General features: G+C 43.8%; 1 long non-coding RNA gene across 1 annotated transcript in view; it reads right to left on the bottom strand.

The window, feature by feature from the left end:
- Nucleotides 1-13,502: 13,502 nt before the first annotated feature.
- Nucleotides 13,503-17,550, bottom strand: part of LOC128411648 (uncharacterized) — a 32,671-nt gene continuing 28,623 nt past the window's right edge. The window contains exon 2 of the long non-coding RNA XR_008329866.1: nt 13,503-13,728. This is a non-coding gene — a long non-coding RNA (uncharacterized LOC128411648). The remainder of the gene's footprint in view (nt 13,729-17,550) is intronic.

Below are 17,550 nucleotides of genomic sequence, written 5' to 3'. Positions count from 1 at the left end.
ATCTTTCTTTCTTTCTTTCTTTCTTTCTTTCTTTCTTTCTTTCTTTCTTTCTTTCTTTCTGCACAAGAATTACAAATGATAGAGTGAGCACAAGGGGAGATGTCTTATTAAGCAGGTGTTCTGGCTGCAGACATGTGATAAATTGCACTGTTACAGTTTAGGTGGTACGTTTATTTATCATGTAGCTTGCAAACTATCATGTGGGTATTCCTTTCACATATCTGCTGTACAAATGTAGTGTTAATGTATCTACACTGTAAACAAAGAAGGATCTTTTCTGTGTGTGGGCCCAGAAAGGCAGTGCAAGGCCTTTTCGAAGAATCATAATTTTGGAAAGGCACAGTCCACGGAAAAGTACTCTACTGTGCATTCCAACAGGGTGTGTGCAGGAAAACCTTCCAGACAGCTGTATTTTAAAGGGCCTTGCATTCAAATTCCATATGGAATGCAGGACTACTCAGACACCCAACCTCAGAGTTTAATCTAGGGATGATAGCCAATGTTTAGTCAAGCTTGGAGTAGACCCACTGAAATTAGCCCAAAGTCCATTGGACAATTAGCCCTAAGTCCATTGATTTTACTGGGTCTACTTGGATACCACACTATGTATTTAAATAGGGCCAACTTACTAGGACTTCTATGAAGTTCTGCCCTCAGACATCAGACTACAAATTCCTCTATATTTTTCTGACATGTCTGTAGAATACCTGGGTGGGATCCAATACCATGGCTGGACTTTTTGCTTGTTTTGTTCCATTTCCATAAAAATAATCACAGCTCTTCTATAGGGCTTCAGAGAGTGTTCCTTTACAGCTGCCTTTGAGAGCGGATTCATGCCATTTCAAAAGGAGATCGTTTCCATTGTACAGGGGGCTTTTCATAATCCTTATGTCATTGATACAATTGACTGTGTGTCACACATTCTCATCGTTTCTATGTTACAGCTAAGAAACTTCAGCTCAGAAATAACAATCTGTCCATGTTAACACAGTTGCCCCAGCTGAGCTGTGGCTTAATTAATAATATGACAATATTTATTAAGCATTAAGCTCCTGTAATATATGGCCCAGCCCCAAAACATGCAAACTAATCCATGTGCAAATGTGAATGCCTAAACTCTGGTGAACATTGGGGATCCCAGATCTATTTTAACAATGTCCAAAATAAAAATAAAAATCAAGCAGTCCTGTGTTGGGTGCTGACCCTTATCTTAATGTCAGCATATGATATTGTGCCTAACATACTTAGAATATTGCTTATGTTGTTGTTTAGTTGTTTAGTCGTGTCCGACTCTTCGTGACCCCATGGACCAGAGCACGCCAGGCACTTATGGACAGGCACAAATATTTTTACCTGATTGAAAAACCCATTGGAATGCAACATTTGAAGCCAAACCATTTCTTTTAGGGATAAAGCTTGGCAAATTATAACATTTCTTAATACATATTTTCAGGGGTAGCATATGTGGGCAGTATAACCTGATAAAATTGTCTTGGCGATTAAATTCCAGTGCTGTTTCCCACTAAATTGGAGGTTGCATATATTCTTCATTATTTTTACCCTCTTTGGTGACCACTGGTACACCACAGCATTGCTTGATATCTCATTCAGATCGCACAAGCAGACGGATCCTGTTTAGCACACAGCTTTTTTGCTCTCTCTCTCTTTTTCTTTTTTCTTTTTTTCTTTTAAAGAGGCCTCTCATTTGACCATGAACTTTAGACAGTCTAGTTAGCGTTACTGTCAAGCATCCCGCGGTCTTTTTGAAAAGCAGGACTTGTCCGTGCTGCCCTCTGGCCAACTTCAGTGGGACTAAAGCACTGTCGAGAGCCATCAAACTGCCTGACAGCTTGTCACCAGTGTGGCTCCATTAATTTACACACATTTTCCACTGTTTGGCATTTACTATGATAACTCTTTTCTTTCCAACCGGCTCCCCGTTTGCATTTAACACTTGGGTTAATTTTCATCAGAGTTTAAATTTAGCCATCAGTTATTTCAGGGGAGCTGTCAGCTAACATATGGAGGAAGGGGGAAAAAATCCTTCTGAATTCATAATAAAGTTGAATCTGTTGAATGTGAAACAAAACAAAACAAAACAAAAAGCCACCGCAATATACCGCAAGGCCCCATTGGGGCAAGCAGGGTCAAGAAAGAATAGCAGAGTGGATTAGTTGTTCTATTCGCCAGAGTGGCATCTGAGCACCTCAGGAGCGTCTTGATATATCAAAAAATGATGGAAAGACACAGTTCAATTTGTCCCCCTTTTATAAAGGATAATTAACCTGTCAGTCTTGCTACTTTAACAACTTCATTAAATTGGAGCTGATATGGGTGCAGGGAACCCATGCTGGTTTTTCGAAAAGAACACAGAGCACTTGAAATAATTCAGAAGGGTGTCCGGGTGGCAAATCCAAGATCAGGATTATTTGGGGCTTGCTAAAAATAAAATAAAATATTTTTTTAAAGCAATTGGAACATGCTCTTTTAAATTATGTAACCCAGCTGACTTTTATATGACCCTTGAGCGGTAATTTACTTAACTATGAAAGGTGTGCAGGGGGGGTGAGGGGGGTGGAGGGTAGCAGACCATCGAGGAAATAAAGCAGCATAGTTGAAAGATTGAGGTGATAAGGTTGCAAATGCTGTTGAACTGTTAAACAAGCAGCATGATGCCTTCTAGAGGTGAACTACCTTTTCCAAGGAGCATGCCGTGAAGGGGGGGGGGGGAACTAATCAGAACCGAATGCAACATTAAGATTTATGCACTGCCCTGTCTGCACAATGATGCAGATACTCAAGCAGCAGCTTTTGGCAGGATGGAGATGTTGGGAGAAGGATATAGGACATACTTTGCAGGTCCCATGTTCAGTCCATAGCATCTCTTTAAAAAAGCACCAGACAGTAGGTGATGTGAAAGGCCTCTGCCACAGACCCTGGAGTCTTGCAGCCGCTCAATGCTGGGCTAGGTGGGTAAATAGCCTGACTTTTCATAAGGCTGCTTTTAGGTCCGTATTGAAAAGTTCAAGTGAAACCTACTGCTTTCTGTGCTCAGATATGCAGTCCGCCTTTCCAACTTGTGAATATGTTGCATATGACCGGGGGACGGGGGGACGGGGAGAGATGTGGAGGCTTCACTTCAGCAACTACAAAGGACTGTGCAAAATCTACCCTGGATAGCTCAGTTGGGTTAGCGTGTGGTGTAGCATTGCAAGGATCCTCAAAGTCCCTTCCAACTCTACAATTTGATGGTTCTATGCAATGGGAAGGGACGCGGGTGGCGCTGTGGGTTAAACCACAAAGCCTAGGACTTGCCGATCAGAAGGTTGGTGGTTTGAATCCCCGCGACAGAGTGAGCTCCCGTTGCTCAGTCCCTGCTCCTGCCCACCTAGCAGTTCGAAAGCATGTCAAAGTGCAAGTAGATAAATAGATACCGCTCCAGCAGGAAGGTAAACGGCGTTTCCGTGCGCTGCTCTGGTTTGCCAGAGGCAGCTTAGTCATGCTGGCCACATGACCCGGCTCCCTCGGCCAGTAAAGCGAGATGAGTGCCGCAACCCCAGAGTCGTCCGCGACTGGACCTAATGGTCAGGGGTCCCTTTACCTTTTATGAAATGGGAAGTAGGAGACAATGTGCTTCTTGCTCCCCCATAATGCACAAAGTTCTTCTGTAAAAGCAAACACAAAAGCTACCCAAATTCCTGGGACTTGGGTCTTTCAAATTTCAGCGGCACCCTGTGTGAGTCCAAAATGTGGTGCCTTCTGTTCTTCTCAGTTCACTACATAATAGTTGTGAGGTCTCCCAGGCTCAGCACCCAGTGTGGCAGAACTGGTCACGCTGCCCTAAAATCCGCCTCCGAGTTCTTTATGATAAAGACATCTGTGCATAAAAGGAATGTGTGCATGAATGGGCTACCTGCACTGGAAGAAATGGGGGGTGGGGGAATCCCTTGCAAATGAAGATCTCTGTATGACAGCACAGACAAGAACACCTACAAAGGATCTCCCGGTGCACAAGAGAAAAGAGGCAAATCTTGATATCTGCCTTAAGCATGCCAAGACTGGCACAGATCTCCCTGTTTGTATTTAATCAGACCAACAAGCTGGGACGCACTCAAGATCCATTGGGTTAAACTTTCTTTCTAGGAGCTAGGGGCACTGTACACAGAGTTTTCCTCTTTTATCTTCACAGCAGCCCTGTGAGGTAGGTCAGGCAGACACATTATGAATGATTAATGACTTTGCAGTTGGCTTTGTTTATTTATTACAACAACAACAACAACAACAACAACTTATTATTTATACTCCGCCCATCTGGCTGGGTTTTCCCAGCCACTCTGGGCAGCTTCCAAATTCCAAATAATTACATGCTGCTTTCATTCAGTGAAAACCAAAGTGGTTAAGAGCAATCGAGACAGCAACAATGTAATCATAACAACTTCCAGGAAAATTTTCAATAAATATTAGCAGACACCACCATCTGAAGATACTGAAGAAATAGTTAAAGGCTGGGGAACGCCTGAGCAAAGATTTACAGCTGACCAAAGATTTATACTTGTCTCCCCAATTGCTAAGCTGTAGTCTGTGTTCTAAATGCAGAAAAAGAGCAAACTTCTGTACCTTAATTTTTTTAATTAAAAAGAAGTCCACATGTGGCAGCTTCATTTATCAGACAAGAATTCATTTACCAGGTGATGCAATAAACAATATGACAGAGTTTGCCTGATTCCCATTTTTGAGATCTGTCTGCTTGCATTTGTAAATACAGATTAAAATCTTGATTATCTTTCATGCAGGGCTATTGTGTGAGAAGAAATACAATTCAAAATGGCAACTGCTCTTGCCAGTGGTGGTTTCCCAGCTTGAGCACTGCCTCAAAAATTTGGGCAGTAGATGTGGAATGTCAGTGTTTCACCATCTCACTGATGTCTAACTTCTTTATAGAGTTTGTCATGCTTGTTAGCTGTTTTCTTCTTCTTTTCAGGCTCGAGGGCCATTGCCAGTTGTGGATTTGTGCTTTGCATTAAACTCTCAAGCAAGCCGAACCACAGTTTGAAGCACGATGAGCATAAACAGAAATGACTTCTGAGCAACTTGGGTAAAAGGTTTGATTGTTATAATGGCTACCACCACCATCATATGTATATCTGCTTAGATGGAAGTCCTGTTCAGTTCAAGAGGCTTACTCCCAGGTAAGCTGGTTCAGGAGTACAGCCTCAATAAAGTAAGGATCTTCAACTGGCAGCCCCTGGGCCAAATTCAGCACATTAAGGGGGCATCAACCGGCCCTGGTTCTAGAAGCAAAGAGTGGGGGGAGGATGTAAAGGAACAACAATAGGAAGCAGCATTGTATCGAGTCAGAACGTTGGTCCATCTAGCTCAGTATTGTCTTCACTGACTGGCAGCAGCTCTCTGGCATTTCAGGCTGGGGCTGTTCCAAGTCTCCAGCATCTTCAGGTAATGGGAAATCCCAAGTGATATGTCAGTTGGTAGCTTAGCCAGTAGAGCACGATACTTTTAATCTCAGGGTCATATGTTCAAGCCCTAGGTTGGGCAAAAAAATGCTTACATTGCAAGGAATTGGCTAGATGGCCCTAGCGGTCCTTTCCAACTCTACAAATCTAGGAATCAAATCTTCTGCAGGTTTGGTGTCCTTTTTTGTATGAAAGAAGCTGAAGACTTATGGTTCTTTTAACTGATTATTATCAATATACAGATGGAGGGGCTGTGCAGCAAGTAGGAACAAAAACAAGGCAATGCTCACTCCAAAACAACATCAGTGCTCTAAAGCCTTGAGATTTTTCTTTCAAAACATGGCTCATACTAAATCACAAAAAAATGTTTAGCAATTAAAAAAATCAATAATAATGAATTAGATCACTATATTTGCACGAGTCAGTCATTGCACAATCCCTATTGGAGGATTTGTAGCACAGCATTGTTGCTGGCATCTGTCTGTCTCAAGAGACAATGGAGTGCACTTCCGTGGGTGAAGCTGAACTGCTGTGTTAGCAGCACCAAAGTGACCTCCCCAGGGTCAACCTGGGCAGTGTGTATGGAGGTCCTGGGCTGTCCAGACCACAAGACCCCCTCCCGGCTTCGCTGGTGTGGTTCAAAGGAAAGCAGAGCAATATGTTTGGCACCAGCTTGTCTGCAGGAATTGCTGGAAGCAGGTGTACAAGGCGCCCATCTTAGGGACTTCACTTCAGATTTATATAGAGTTTACTCCTTAGCCTTTTCTTCTGAAGACATCCTGCAAGGCAGAGGAGGTTTAGGATAGGTGTTTACTTCTCCTAGATGGGCTACTTTCCCAGCATCACATCCCTGGATTTGCATGAAGTCAGGGGAGCAAAAGAGAAGACAGGTTGCACAACTGCTCCCGTTCATTGCAACTGGTCCTTTGCAAGAGAACTTCCTAGTGGATTGTGTCTACCTGTCTGGATGCAAATTGGCAGGGACTAGATACACAGCTTGTAAAACCAGATCCATCTATTTGGAGTGGTTCAGGTGAAATCATAGCCTTTTATTGACACATTAACTCTTGAGTACAATGCAAATAAAACCTTCCGCCGGAATGATTTTACATGACAATATTTTACTGTAGGTGCTGTTTGCAGCCATGATTTATAGTATGTGTTAAAATGAAAGGGGGAAAATGCAACTATATACTTATATGGGGAGGGGGTGCTTATTCCCTAAGCAGCTGTAGAACCTCATTCAGCATCACATTTAGTAGCTGCCACACACAATGAAGAATGAGCTCATAAAAATAGATGAGGACGGGCAGATAAAACATTTTTAAAAATCAGGGAGGGCTTCTTTTCTTTTGTCTTTTTAAATGTATTGACATGTGCTTATCCTGCCAGTATAAAAAACTGAGTCAGTGGACAGCGATAACATGTATGTGCCCATAGGGCAGCTTTTGTTAACCTGATGGGAGTTGTAGTCCAAAACACGTGAAGGGCACCAGGTCACTGAAGGCTGCCATAATGTGACCAGAGGCAGAAGTGATTGCCTTCGCTCATAATGCATATGCCCACTCAACTGCTTCAATCACCAGAGCTGGCATTGTTACAGGTACCCCATAATACTGTACTTGTTTGGCGTTTGTAAGAAGTCAATATTTTAGTATGGTCACAATTACACTGTGGAACTCCTTGCCTGTTGATACCAGGCAGCTGCCTTCACTTGTATTCTTTTTGGCACCTGCTAAAAACACGTTGGTTTAGACAAGCCTACCCAGATATTGAGAATGTTGACGTTTCTTTTAAGGTTTTTGTTTATCATGGATTTTAATATTTTTTTTTGAATGTTTTAAATTGTTGTTTTTTTAACCAATAATTTTATAGTTTTATTCTTTTGTAAGTTACCTAGAGGTGGGTTTTGTTTTTGTTTTCTGCAATCAAGTAGTATGTAAAATTTTAAAGGTAAAGGGACCCCTGACCGTTAGGTCCAGTCGCAGACGACTCTGGGGTTGTGGCGCTCATCTCGCTTTACTGACCGAGGGAGCCGGCGTACAGCTTCTGGGTCATGTGGCCAGCATGACTAAGCCGCTTCTGGAGAACCAGAGCAGTGCATGGAAATGCCGTTTACTTTCTCACCGGAGCGGTACCTATTTATCTACTTGCACTTCGTGCTTTCGAACTGCTAGGTTGGCAGGAGCTGGTACAGAGCAACGGGAGCTCACCCCATTGCGGGGATTCGAACTGCCGACCTTCTGATCAGCAAGCCCTAGGCTCTGTGGTTTAACCCACAGCGCCACCTGCGTCCCAGTATATAATTTTTTATAAAATAAATAAATAAATACAAGAAGCTGGTGGCTTCCATTTCTTCAGTTTTCACATGGCACCTGCCAAAATCCCACTAGTAAATAGGCTGATGCCCCATTCTCTGTTGCATCTGGCCACTCTGCATGTGCACTTGGTAAGTGCTGAAAAGCGCTTGGAAATAAATAGGATGACCAGGTTTCCTGTATGCCTGCCCAGTCTGCTGTCAAAGTGCTAACTGCTGATGGACAACTTTTGCACATAGTCCTGTCTACATCCAAATGAGGAAGCAATAAAACCTCCAGAGAGGTATAGATGATAAGGTATGGAATCAATGGGATTTCTGTATAGCTTCCCCCTTAAGCATAAAAACTGGAGCCACAAGCGACTCATTTACCTGCTCTTGTTTCAGAATGATGTCTGGAACCACTCTGTGTATAGCTCCTGCAGCGGAAAACAAAGACCTATAATAAAAGATGTGACTGCTCTGTCCTTTCTTGAGTGCATAATCAGCATTTCTGCCAGAGTGGGAGAACAGTCACCTTCTGCGGAGTTCCCCCCGCTTTGCTGTGAGGTAGAGCAACGCCAATGCCTTGATATTAGCAGGCTGACAAATGGCTGGTATAGTGACATATCTTCCATCAGTCAATAGTGAAAATGTGTTTATAGAGTTCTATGTTTCACTCACTTCAGAGTAAATAATTGGTGTGGCCACTCTATGTCTTAATCGCTTCCATTCAGCCGCTCCAATCGTTGGCCGTGCTCCTATTTCTGTAGTTCTTTCTGGTAGCTCCATTTATTAATTGGTAAAAGCAGCAGCTACTAAGAGTCTTGTGCCACCTTGAAGGCTAACAAACATTGTGACATGAGCTTTTATGGGCCACATTTCACTTCATCCACTGTTGTTTTTGGAGCAACATGGTTCTGCCTCTGGAAACACGTTAATTGGCAGTTTCATATGGCAAAGTGCTTGTGTGGCAGTGGCTGCTTATAATTTCAGCATGTGCGACCTGTGGCCCTGTGGTAAGCTGCCCCTTGCACTAAGTAACTGTGTGTCTGCAACTGCAAGGGAAAGGGTAGCAGATTCTTGGGAAACACCAACTTCTCTGTGTAGCTGGTTCATACAGAATTATCAACTCCCCATGTGGATGCTTCACTTCAACAGTGGCTGCTAGATAAAGTTTCATGCTGATGACAGGAAGTGGAGGAAGTGGTCCTATAGCAGGTGTGGTGAACCTGTGACACTTCAGGTTGTTGGACTTGAACTCTCATCATCCCCAGGAAGATGGGGAAGGGGCTTAGCTCAGTGGCAGAACATTTGTTTTGTGGCCAAAAGGTTCAACCTTGGCATCTCTAGGTAAGGCTGTAACCTCTGTCGCAAACAGTGCAGAGCCCTTGCTAGTCAAGACATACCGGGGGTGGGGTGGGGGACTGGATCTGGCAAGAGGGCCAGACCGTTATCTCCCCCACCTGCTGTGGACCAAATCTGAATGGTGATGTCAAGGTGGGAGTCGGGTCTGCAGTACAAAATAGCTCAGGCCTAGTGATCACAGCAACTCTTCCCAATTTGTCTTGCCCCAATGAAGCACTTGCAAGGACTGATGGTCTGTACCTTCCACTGTTCTCTATGGCTCATCCTCCCTTAGGTCCTTCCCCAGCAACCTGAGGCTCATTTGTCTTGTCTCTCTTTGCTCTGCCCTCTTCTTTCCTCTTCATGTTCTGGGAGACCAGGGAGAAGGGGAGCTGATCATGGAAGAAGGGGGAGACTCTCTGGTTACTTCAGCAGCCTGCCTCATCTCTGCCTCTTGGCCCCCCTCCTCTCTGGCTTCTGTCACTGATTCTGGACTGCTCTCTGTCACAGCCTCTTCCTGCTCACTAAACCCTGTTACCTCTTCAGCTTCCGGCAACACCTCCTCCCAGTCTTCTCTGCCTTCTACTTATGACCGCTCATCATCACTCCACCACCAATCTCCTAGCTCTGGGACTTCTTTCCTTGGGGGTCCCCCAACCGGTGCCTCACACCACTTTTCTGCATCCAGCCAGTCCATGACAGGTGAGCAGCTCAAATCACCTAATATCACAACGACATCATGAAACTCTCTCTTTTTTTGCCCACATGAATTGAAAACAGATCAAGAGGACAAAGCTGCACCCTGCAATCAATTTTCACAGGACCCAACAACCACCTGATTGCAGAGCCCTTGTGCAGAGCCCACTGGAAAATGCTGCACAAGACTGGGCCATCAGCTGATGGCCAGGTCTTGTGCTTTGTAAGGAGATTCTAATAGTTTGGTGCTGCAGAGAGCTTTGCAGGAAATGCCGACCTGCTGATCTGAAGTGTGTGTAAGGCCTCTTCAGCTAAACCAGGTCTTTGCTTGCTTTGCATCTGATGTCTTATATGATGTTAGGTGCAGGGCAGGTGAGTGCTGCTTGGCCAAAATGAACTGGGGGTCAAATGAGGGTCAGCCTGGTGAGCTGAACTGATGGAAACAGTACTGAGCTAGTCTGACACAGCTTCCTGTACTCTCAGCCATAATGACCAATGGTTAAGGATAGTGGAAATTGTAATCCAGTAATATTGGGGGCGGTCACAGTTCCCTACCCTTGTCCTATAGATTACAGGGAGATGTAGAGGCAAGGAAGCAGCACTCCTGTTTCTCTGTAACATTTACTTCCATCTTCAGCCTTAACACCCTAATCCTAAGCCCACTTCACATTGCTCCCCCCTTCTCTCAAACAGATAATAAAACACATTGCAAACCGTGTGTGTGTGTGTGCATGTTTCGAGTCAACACATACTAAATGCACTGGATCTAGCCACCTTTTCCTGAATAAAAGTCCGCTACCAACTCTGTGCACATGGCAGTCTCCAAAAAAAAGGCACCTGTGGTGAAGAATGAATATTCCGACGTTTTCGAACCTTTTGGTGAAGGTGAAGGGGGCTTGTTGAGAACATTGCTGTGAGCAGATGGACCCCTGAAACCATCTGCTATCCAAGCAACTAAATGTTCAATGATGCATTACGAAATTATTTAGCTCTCAAAGAGCCTGAAAGTAGTTAGCAATGATGGCATCTGTACTGAGAGCAAACAACCTATTTATATATGATCTATCACTTCATAAACTGCTTGGAGACCATCTTTTTATTTTTTTTAAATTCTCTCCCCCCCTTCCCCACCCCCAAGATGCAGTAGTCATATTGACTCCTGATGTATAAAACTGCAGAACAATACAGACATCAGCCATTGGGTCTTTAGCATATTCAGATCTTTCCCCCTCTACAAATAAAATAAAATAAAATAAAAATCAAGAATATATTTTAATACATTGAGCATTTTCTTTCTTCAGTGTCCCTGTCGGTTTGATTACCACATTTTCTCTTGGCTGTTCCTTCGCTATAATTAGAAAAGCCGGGTGTTTTTGGAGGAGGGGGGTGAGGTGGCCCAGGTCTTTGTGCTGTGCTTGAGCTTTCTTGTTCTTTTCCTTTACTTTTTAAAAACTGTTGTTATTTTTTGCTTACAAAGTGGCTAGGTACATTGCCCCTTAATTTGCCCAGAGGCATCTATGCATATTGATTGGCATATGCAAATTTGTGTCATGGGCCTAGCAATCCTCCGGGCTATAATCGTATTAGGGTACCTTCTCCCATCCCGTTCCTCCCCCCCCCCCCAGAACCATGATCTGGGAGAGCTGTTTGTCAGTGATACGTCAATATATACTGGTTCTTAAATTCAAGCCATAACTCTTCTTTTTAATTTCCTTTTCCCTCACTGCATTTCTCTCAATCCCATCCCATCTCTCATCTTACCTCCAGCGTACTTCAAACAGAGGCCTTGATGCACGAGGAGCAAAAAATACAAAGGGAGAGACTGGGGGAAAGCCCCCACGGAAAATGCTCCCTATATATAAGACTGAAACAATACATGCAGCATGATTGAAACAAAAGGCTCCCGTGGGCAGCTGACTCATAGCGCCCATCGCTTCCCTTTCTTGAATACCTGTCAATCAATCACCAGTCAATCACAGGAAGGCCCAATCAGCCACTTAATGACAGCCAGATGGCATCTACTCCCTATGAACTGTACTCCTGAAGTCACACACTTGCTGCCGATAACTAGCAGCGTTGCCTGTCCTGCAAAGTAATGAGATGTTTTTTGTATTCAGGCTAAGTTGTAGTGCCTCGCACCTCTGACAGGACAGCCCCGCGAACAGAATACAAGGCCCTTATTGGGCTGGCATTGTTTGGCCTTTCGTGACAGAATCAATGGTGGCTTTATAAACATTGATGCCCTTCCCATCATCCACCTTGCATAGACATCAGTCAGCTTCACTGGAGAGTAAATATGACTTGTAAATAACGTGGAGATAGATAGATATATAGGCATTTGTAATTAAACTACACAGACCAGACAGAACCAGGGTACCTACACAGAGTCTGACGTGATGTCTTTCATGTTGGTTTACCAACGATTTCAACCTTGACCTGAAGGGAACACTTTTTCTTCAACTGATCGGTAATTTAGCCTCTTTGCTTAGTTCTGGGGCTCTCTTGTAGTGAATTATGTATGGTGCTTCTGTGGTGCAGGCCTCTGTCCACAGAGAACACAGCTGAGGCTGTTAAATAGCTCCTGGAGACCTTAGTTAAATACAATTCCAAACGATTCCCTTCAGCCCTTGTTTGTATCTTTCCAGCTCTGCGGGGGCTTTGGCTGTGTACACATTAGCGGCTTAAAAAGCAGTTCTTTATCTCAATTTGGATAGAAGCTGGTTTGGAGGGAAATGCATAAAAATGCAGTATTTCATAAGAAACAACAGGAGAGGTACCGGATATGGACTGTGGCTAATGTCATTTGTATCCTACTTCCCAAACCAGTGATGGGAGAGCACTGGATGCCGAGGAAATGGGAGTGCGTACACAGCCTTTTTCAAAGAAACAAACAAAAAACACTGTACTTTAAAGTCATTACTTGCCCCTTTGAACCCCGATGGTGAATTTCTGGGAAGGTCCTAAGGGGGAAGATTTCCTTTTACAAGAAGAAAATGCATAAAAGAGCCTTCCTGAGCCACAGCGCAACATCCTCCTTTTGGTAGCAATCAACTCATAGATGAGTAGGATTGAACAATGTGTGATACATCAAGCCAGCTGCAAGTCTTCAGCAGTCGAGCCTCATATGATATCTCTTCACAAGCTCAATAAACCTATTGCTTTAGCAGTCTCCCCAGGACCAGCAGATCACAAGGCTGTAGTTAACTTGGTGGGTTACAATTTTGTGCAAGACTCCTGCAGAGGAAGTCCATAGGAACCCAGAGAGCATTTTCTGTTGTTCACCCTTGGTACCTTCAGCCACCAATGGGAAAAGGAGGAGCCCAATGGCAGGCTCTGGTGCTGAGGGAAGAAGTCTTGGTGATGTTGCTCCCTCTGATGAATCCAGGGACAATGCCATTTCCCTTCAGCTTTGCCATGTCCAGTTTTGCTTTGCAGTTCACACAAGCACAGGATGTTTTCTCCCACCTGAGGCTGTCTTTTGGGGAGGGAGAGAGGGATGGTCCCTTGTCACTCAAGGGCAGGCAGGTTTGCATCCATTAAGGGTGGAATGTAAATGGAGGCAGGTCCCCTGTGTGAGAAGCGGAAGCCCTCCCTACGCTCTCAGCACTGGCTGCTGGAATGCAGGCCAGGGAATCTCATTAGGAACCTAATACAAAAAGGGCACATAGATCCTGGGTTTGCAGGGGGAGAAATCAGATTAACTTCATTACTTTATTCTGCACCTCACAGCGCTTCTGCCAGTGGACAATTACATTAGATCAGAAAGGAGATCAAAAGGCAAAATCTTCCTGGAACGCCGCTTTTCATTGTCTTATTGGTAGTGAGGTGTGGAGGTGGGGATAATTCATGCAGATGGAGGCCACATCCACCATTGCTAACAAACAGGTTTGGGATAAGCCATTATTTTAGAAAGAGGGTCTGTAAGAAAGAAAGGAAAGAACGTTACTGCTTCATCTGCTCAAACTGAGAATCTCATGGAGGTGTTAGCCTTCACAGCAATACATTCCCTCAAAATTTGGCCACATAGCTTTATTAACTCATTGTGCATTTTTGTAGGTGTGTAAATTAGCATTACCTCTCCTGGTTTTCAATGAAATAAAAAAATTATCTCCTGCCCCAAATGAAAATAGGCCTATCTTGTCAGCTGTGGTACTGGTCTTACCAAGAAGAGAAAGACACATGGCCCACAATACACAATGGTTTGTACTACAGAGTACAGCTGGAAACCCGTGACCAAATAATTGTGGGACTTAATTCTGACTAGATTACAAAAATAATCTAAATTTATAACCCATTGGCTTCGTAGACACAGTGCTCTGATGCTTCTAGCTGGGAGCCATATCATAGTCAGAGCAAATTCCAAGGCCTTACTTGGAAAATAAATACAACCCAGATGGTTAAGAAAGCCCAACAGAGACTCCATTTCCTCAGATTATTGCTGAAGAACGATGTCAATCAACATTTGATGATCTCCTTCTACAGGTCAACAATAGACAGTGTCCTTTCATACTGCATCACGGTGTGGTGCACTGGTTTGACATCAACTGATAGGAAGTGCCTACAGAGGGTGGTGAATACAGCACAAGATATTATGGGCTGTCCCGTGAATCCACTGGATGAAATAGTGGAAGAACGTTGCCTCAGGAGAGTGAGGAAAATTCTCAGGGATGATTCACACCCTGGCTGGCACTTTCTTGATCTCCTGCCCTCAGGCAGAAGATATAGAAGCATGATTAGTTGCACCAACAGGGTAAAGAACAGCTTCTATCTGTGGGCTGGTAGGCTGCTGAATGAAAAGATAACAACAGGGCAACTGACTTTCAGGTTTGGTGGGTGTGCGTCAGTAAACGAGGGGAATTAAGGCTAAGAGAGCTGAGTGGGGGGTACTCGTGTAATTTCACTGTATACAAGTGACAATAAAGTATTTTTTTAAAAAAATTAAATCCAATTCAATAAATAAATGACATTAGTATCCCATGTCTAGTATGAGAAGTGACTACTCATGGGAAAAACACGACAAGCTTTGTGTGGAAAAATGCTGCCTTGTGAGGTTGTTATTTAGTCTTTGGCTATTTGGTAAATGTATAGCCTTTCCACCACATGCTGCTCAAAGTGGCTAGCTGCAATAAAATACAAACGCAAAAAAAACCACCTCACAAAAACCCCCAAAAGAACAGATGAGGTAAAATACATTAATAAGACTATTTTTTTTAAAAAAAGCTTTCCTTTAAAAAGGAATGGCCACAATCAATGAGATTGTGACGATGACTTCATTTATGAATCTCTTCCTATGAGGCATTTCAAAACATATCATATGGGGCCAAAGTTCTATCTCAATAAAAATGCCTATGGAAGATCGCCAGGGAGAGAGAGGGTCAGGCAGCAGTTCCAAAGCCTAGCAGAAGAAGGTGCTTCAGACAGAAGAGCCTCTCTGATGGGTCTTAAAACACACTGGCCGGTTCATATGAGAGAGTAGCATATTTCAAACCTTAATTGTAATACCCAACACTTAGAATCATGCCTGAAAACTGTCAGGCAGGCAGCGAAGTCACATGCTGGCTTCAGTCAATTGTCTGGTTGCAGCATTCTGAAGCAACTGGAGTTTCTAAACACTCTTCAAAGGCAGCCCCATGCAAAGCATGTTGCAGTAGTCCAAACAAGTTATAAACTAAAGCATGTCATTGTGGCCAGATCTGGTAGGGACAGGTGTAGTTTATGTACTGTCCTTAGCTATGCAAAAACACTCCTGGCCATTGCCACACCCTGGGGTTCAAATTGCAGGCCTAAATTGAGGCATATATCCTAAACCATTTGCACCCCATCCAAAGATCTGCCTTTCTACTGAACGAGAACATGTCTATCTTGTTCATATTAATCGTCAGTTTGTTTGACTTCATTGATTGCTGTGTGGGAGCGTGGAGGGAATTTAACCAGCAAGTTCTCTTAGATAGGATGAAAACCAAACCAGCCTCAGAAACCCTTAAAAAGGAGGGAGATGAAATCGGTGAGGAGGAAGCAGAACAACAAAACAAAGACAAGACAGCTCAAGGCAGTCAATAGCACAAATAATTCAAGAAGAATAAGGAACCATTTTTTCCCTCTTCTCCACCGACACACACAAAAATCTATATTGTAAAATATTACTGACAAGAACGTCTGTTTTACAGTCTATCAAATCATTTCAAAAAGCCTTTAAAGGGCGAGATCTCTCTAGTAATTTCAAGGGACATCAATATCTGCAGATTTTATGCTGTGTCTGATAAACCCACTTGAGCTGAGAGGGATGCCTGAGTGCCAGATTCCTTCCTCTACATTCAGGGCTTTTGAACCTACTGCCTGACAGATGCATTCTTGTGGCCGAATTTAAGGCGAGTATCAGGGAAAGATCAAAGGGAGAGAAGAGTGAAAGGGGGGGGGGACAGAGATAAAAGTCGAAAGAGTGGTCCTCACCCCTCTTCCCCCAGAAGCCTATTGGGCAGGTAGGAAGTGGAATAGGGAGGTAGGGGGCTGTCAGAAATGGGGAGAGAGAGAAGGTGGCATAAGAAAGAAAGAAAGAAAGAAAGAAAGAAAGAAAGAAAGAAAGAAAGAGTCTCCATCTGTACATTTTAAGCAAAAGGATACTACTTTAAAAGTAATGGCTTCCACCAAAAAAATCCTTAGAATTTGTAATTTGTTAAAGATGTTGAGAATTTTTAGGAGACCCCTATTCCCCCTAACAGAGTTACAATTTCCAGAATGCCCTGGGAAGAAGTACTGATTGTTAAACCATCCTGGGAATTGTAACTCTGTATGGGGTCTATGCCTGTTGTCTTTGTCCATGGAGTTTTCTTGGCAGGGATACTGGAGGAGACTCTTGAGAGTCCCATGGACTGCAAGAAGATCAAACCTCTCCGTTCTTAAGGAAATCAGCCCTGAGTGCTCACTGGAAGGACACATCCTGAAGCTGAGGCTCCAATACTTTGGCCACCTCATGAGAAGACAAGACTCCCTGGAAAAGACCCTGATGTTGGGAAAGATTGAGGGCACAAGGAGAAGGGGATGACAGAGGATGAGATGGTTGGATAATGTTCTCGAAGCTACCAGCATGAGTTTGACCAAACTGCGGGAGGCAGTGGAAGACAGGAGTGCCTGGCGTGCTCTGGTCCATGGGGTCATGAAGAGTCGGACACAACTAAATGACTAAACAACAACAACAGTGGGGTCTATTAAAAGCTCTGAGCACTCCTAACAAGTTCCAGTTCTCAGGATACTTTGTGGAACGCCATAACTGTTTAAAGTGGTATAATAGAGCTTTAAATGTACAGTGCAGATGAGGCCAAAGGCAGTCTTGTGGTCACAAGGTTGTGTCCCTGGCAGATTACTCCCAAGAGAACACAGCTCCTGACATAGAAGAGGTTCCCCACCACCCCTGATCTAGAAATTCCCCTCACGTGCCCATCCTTTCCTGTTTCAGAAAAGGAGCCCATTGCAAATCCCTTCCGTTTCCTTGCCTGTTAACTTCTGAGCTGACAGAATATGAAACAGGGTTTAAAGGCGAGATGTTCTGACAAGGAGAATTCCTTGTTTAAGAGCTCTAGTCATGAGGCACCCTTAATTAAAAATTGTATTGATTTCTCTCTTCCCTCCCTACTTCCTACTCCTAATGACAGGCACTGCTCTGGAAGTCCCATTGTTAGTCCGGTTGACAGTTTAAGTAGTGAAACAAAGGGCATTTACACAGCACTTAGTGCAAAATTATTA

Source organism: Podarcis raffonei, chromosome 3, assembly GCF_027172205.1.
Source record: "Podarcis raffonei isolate rPodRaf1 chromosome 3, rPodRaf1.pri, whole genome shotgun sequence".
Taxonomy (NCBI): Eukaryota; Metazoa; Chordata; class Lepidosauria; order Squamata; family Lacertidae; genus Podarcis; species Podarcis raffonei.
Note: the sequence above shows the minus strand (reverse complement) of the source record. Positions and strands in the feature narration are given on the sequence as shown.